Here is a 5,209-nt window from a genome sequence, read left to right as displayed (position 1 = left end):
TCCTTTAACCAATGTTCATTTATACATAAAATCATTCCTTTGTTACTTTTTAATAGTATACCAAGCTCATCAGCCTTATTTTTCAGAGACCTGACATTTAAGTGCAGAAATAAGATAGAGTTTCTGTGAAAGGAGGGGAGGAGTACAGTATTATGGGGCAATGGAGAACATATAATTGTTTTGCCAGCCCTGTAATCTATGTTAGGTGGTGGTACTTTACATACTTACTTAACAGACAGTACTGAATGTATACGGAGGACAGTACGATCGATCATAGGTTTGTTTCATGGGAGAGTGTTAGAGTGATGTTGAAGTAACTGAACTGCAAGACTCTTGAAGACAGGCGTAAATTATTCCGGAAACTTCTACTACGAAAATTTCAAGAAATGGCTTTAAATGATGACTCCAGGGCTATATTACAACCCCCTACATATTGCTCACATACTGACTGTGAGGACAAGATCAGAATATTTACAGCACACGCAGAGGCATTCAGTCAGTCATTCTTCCCATGCTCAATACATGACTGGAATGGGAAAAAACCCTTGTAACTGGTACAATGGGATGCACCCTCTGTCATGCACTTTGCAGTGGTTTGCAGAGTATTGCTGTAGATGTGAAGTATTTCCCTGTTATTTATGAAAAACATCAAGCTAGCTCAGCATAAGTGACACTGCAACGAATGTCTTTCAGGATTCCTGGTGGCTAATTTCACAATCCACCATGCAACAACATGCCGAAGGAAATCTATTCTGGAAATAGTGCTGTAATTGTTTCCAATGTATGGAAGTATTACAGCCATGGCTGGCAACCAATTACAAAAGTCACTAATGCTGAATCCAATATGCTTAAATCTGCTTCCTCTCACTCCATTTCATTTGTGTAACGATGGACCCATGCTATCTGCTGGTAAACCTTAATTCTGGTACTGTAGCCATGCAATGAACTGCAGTGACTACTTTTACTGGGGAGTGCTGCCCAATGGCCAGAGCACCTCAATTCACAGGTGACAATTTTAGGTTCACTGTATGCCCACCTTCTCCACATCTACTTTCATAATCTACAAGCCATACACAGTACGATATGCATGTGTATGTTGTACGGGAATTATTCCCCCTCCCTCCTTAATGTTCCATTTGCAGACAGCACACAGCAAGAAAGACCATTACTACTGCTCTGCATCTGTCTATTTTTGTTCTCATGATCATTTACATACTATTTGGGAATGTGAACTTCAGCATTCGCATCCCACGGATGTTAATCTTCAACATACACTAAAGGGTTGACTTAAGGCATTCCTTTTCTGTGTGGGCCCCATGTGTCTACTCATTAGCAATTAACAGACTCCTCATTTCCCTGGGGAGACTTATCACATTGATTCCCATCAAACCTGTGATGGTGAACAATGTCTCCTGTCAAAAATATGTCAAGAGTGTGCGGCCCTGATTCGTGAACTCTAGCTTTGTCCACATTTCCATCTCAAGAGTATTCTGTTACTGCATTTTCTATCATGCATGATATCAAACTTGAAACTTCCTACAGATGTGATTTTCACAGGTTTGTACCTGACCTTATATTAAAATTACCTTTTATTGTCCAATGATGCAATTTACTTTGTTTAGCAGTTTTTGTAACTTTTATAAAATATTTATTAGTATGAGAGAATTTTAGTGCATAAATATGTACTGTTGCAAATCAGTACTTTATTTTGAAAATTAATATTTCCTATTAAATTTGAGATCCTCTAAGAGAAATAACTCAATTTAAATTTTCCTGAAACAACTAAAATGCAGTTCTACATACATCTGTGCTTTTGTAGCAAAAAATACAGCTTAACCATCTTTGCATTTGTCTAACCAATTCAGAAACAATGAAAAACCTAAATCTGAAAATGAGAACAGGGCATCAATGACTGCACTATCTTTCTGTTCAATAAAATTAAGTAACTGCTATTAGTCTTTATATTCCTTCTTCTCCAGTTCATTCTTTTCATTATTAATCTTTCATAATTTACTGTTTTTCTACTTCCTCGTTGTCAGAGACCCGCCAATTCCACCTGTATTTATTTTCCTTCAATACTGCACTGTGATGAACAGAGCTACTCTTATACACCAAAACACAAAGGGATTAAAGACATTAGCTGTCAGTAGGCACTTATTCATATCAATGGGGCATGTTGAACATTTGTGCTGGGCAAGGATTCAAACTTGGGTCTCCTACATACTAGACACGTGCTGACCACTGCACCATTCAGACACAGTGTTCATGACAACCCCCCAGGCTACCCTTGCCTGCCTCTCATCACACTGAAATTCTCAACTTATACCATACACTACTGATGTGACCCTGTTCATTTGCCTCACTACTTGCAGCATCTTGCCGATTCCATTAGCTCGAGATTGAAGTGCATCTACACTGAAGCGATCATTAGCCACCACCACCTTACATTATATATGTGCTGTGTGTGTTCTGTCAGAAATATCACATATATATTTCATATTAACACTATTCCTCAGATTTATTAATCAGCAGTGATATTATTAATTTTCACCAATATTTCTGTATTTTGTCACTAAACTTTACCAATTTAGTGCTTCTACATATGTACCCCATAAACCACTGTGAAATGCATGGCAAGGGTACCTTACCAGTGTACCATGTTTTAGACTTTCTTTTCAGTCCTTTCGAAGCAGTTACCACTTCAATGTCTCTGTGCACTGTCATTCTGCAAGCATATTTCCCCATTTCTCTTATGGAAGACCCGCTAGTCTACCCGATCATTGCCAGCTACATGACCTCTGCGGTATTGTTATAGCAAGTTTAATATTCAGAGTACTGCTTTGCATTTTAGATGTAACTGTACGATGTACATTCCTTTTATGTACAACATAAATTATATTTTCTTTCTTATGAATGAGAAATGAAATGACTATAACAGACTATGAATTAATGTTAATACCTCTGGAGATCCTTTGTATTAGTAGTATGTTAGCTGTTAAGTAATACATTGTAGGGGGGAAAAAAAAAAAGAGATTTCATTTATGTTTCCAAATAACAGGAGACTGCCATGGCTTTGTAACTAATCTGGTTTTGTTTGAACAAATTAGTTTTACTGCATTCTACACAGTTGTTACCATATAATGAACAATGTATGTAAAGCAAATCATTGAGATTCAAGATAGGAGGAGTGAGCAGTATCAGTCATAAATGTTCAATCTGTTGATTGCAGATTGATTTCAGCTACTGTGTAGTTACCTTCAGTGCAGTTATATCCAGGTCATAATGACTCATCAAAATATAATCACACAATACCACTTAATGTTACAAGCATCAGTTAAAAGTTAATTCCTTACTGCCAGATACTGTTTTGATGTTGATAATCACAACTTCCAACACCCACCTTTATAATTTTAGCACAATTTGCATGTTGATCATACCTGTGATAAAAGTTGCTTGTCTAAAATAAATTAGCAATACAAGTGCTAGTTGTATATAGCTCACTTAAACTCCATACATGTACATACTTGCAGCTGATCCTAGCATAGTACATCATCTGCAGTCCAATCCTCAATCCATGTTACAAAATAAAATTATATTGCAATGGGACTTTCCCTTCTTCAACTGAGTGGACACCAATTTCGAAACTACCTGGCAAATTAAGAATAGTGAGAGTAAGCAGGGCTCAAACCTCTACTTTTCCACATCAAATGCTCCGCCTACGAAGCAACACATTCAAGGCTCCCACAGATTTACTTCTGTTCCCCCACTTTCCAAACTACCTTGTGGGTAGTTTTATTCTTTAATAATCTACATTTGTTTAAGTACCAAAGCATGAACTACGGCATCCTCCGGATTACTAAACCGAACTGAACTGGAATTGGTTTATTCTTTGACAATTAAACAATGTATTAAAGCTTCAATTCACAATATGTCTTCCAACAGTTTATATTTTTTAACTTCATAAAGTACATGTATTGGGATCTGCTAGCTACAAATAGGCTTAGTAAGTGTCCCCCAATGCAAAGCAACCCATTTCAATGCACACAAGAGAGAAATCATTGTCACTTGCAAATTTTTGCTCTACAGTGGAGTGTTCTGATCTGAAACTTTCTGGCAGATTAAGAAACGTGCCAGCCCTGAGTTATCTGAAATTACTGCCTTTTGAGGACAAGACTACCTTAAAAACTGTATTTGTGAAGTAATACAACAATACAATGCATTATTCAGCATCATCTTTTTCTTTCTAACTGAAAAATAAGAATTGCAATGTACAGCACTTTCATTGTAAGTGCCACAATTCAACTCTCCATGTACCTACATGTTCAAATGAGTGCTCATCTTTTAGATAGTTATTTTTATTAACAGGCAACAATTATATTGAAACAGATAACACATAATACAATACGTTTATTGTTTATGACAAGTATATACATCTATTTAAATAGCATTGTTCATATTGTGCTCACAACATTGTTCACACTGTGTTCCACATTACCAAACATACTGTAAGCAACTAATTAGCATCCCTGAAATGTTACTACTTCTTCAGTAGTTGATACCTTACAACCAAAAAGGGTGCTGCAAAGCCAGAACCGAAGAATAATATATACAATAAGGTCAATTTGTATGGGTTTGACAGGCTGAAGGGTAGATTTCTTCCAGGCACACCACCTTCATCATGGGCATGGCCACCTCTCCTCGCAGTGGAAGTCATGAAGTTCCTCACAAGCTGCGTAATTCTTCCTGTCGACGACATTCTTATTTCTGCAGAAAAAATTAAAGATTATTTAATCTCCATTCAATCTACACGTCCCTAATACTGTATTCCACGTATACAATGAATTGGTGTCGAATTAACAGAAAATGTGAGAAATATTGATTACTGGCAGTTGTCTGTATGCTCTCTATGCACATAAACTGTAATTATGGAGTACTATACACTGCCGATAAACACGGAAGTTCTAACATGTTAACGCGGGGATAAGGACGACGCTACATGCTAGTCTACAGAAACCTGCCTTACGCGTTTTTCGACACTCTTTAAGGCAAGGAAATTAAGAAATAAGTACACCACAGGAGCACCTCATTCACCTTCAGCTGATCAGGTGTCCTTGTACGCAACACATGAGTTCCAGGTGTATTGTCACTACCATCGCTACAACACGTCATCTGCTAAACCAACTATTACGCTAATAATTACGTACCTTAA

Source organism: Schistocerca cancellata, chromosome 1 (genome assembly GCF_023864275.1).
Source record: "Schistocerca cancellata isolate TAMUIC-IGC-003103 chromosome 1, iqSchCanc2.1, whole genome shotgun sequence".
Taxonomy (NCBI): Eukaryota; Metazoa; Arthropoda; class Insecta; order Orthoptera; family Acrididae; genus Schistocerca; species Schistocerca cancellata.
This window is presented reverse-complemented; position numbering follows the sequence as displayed.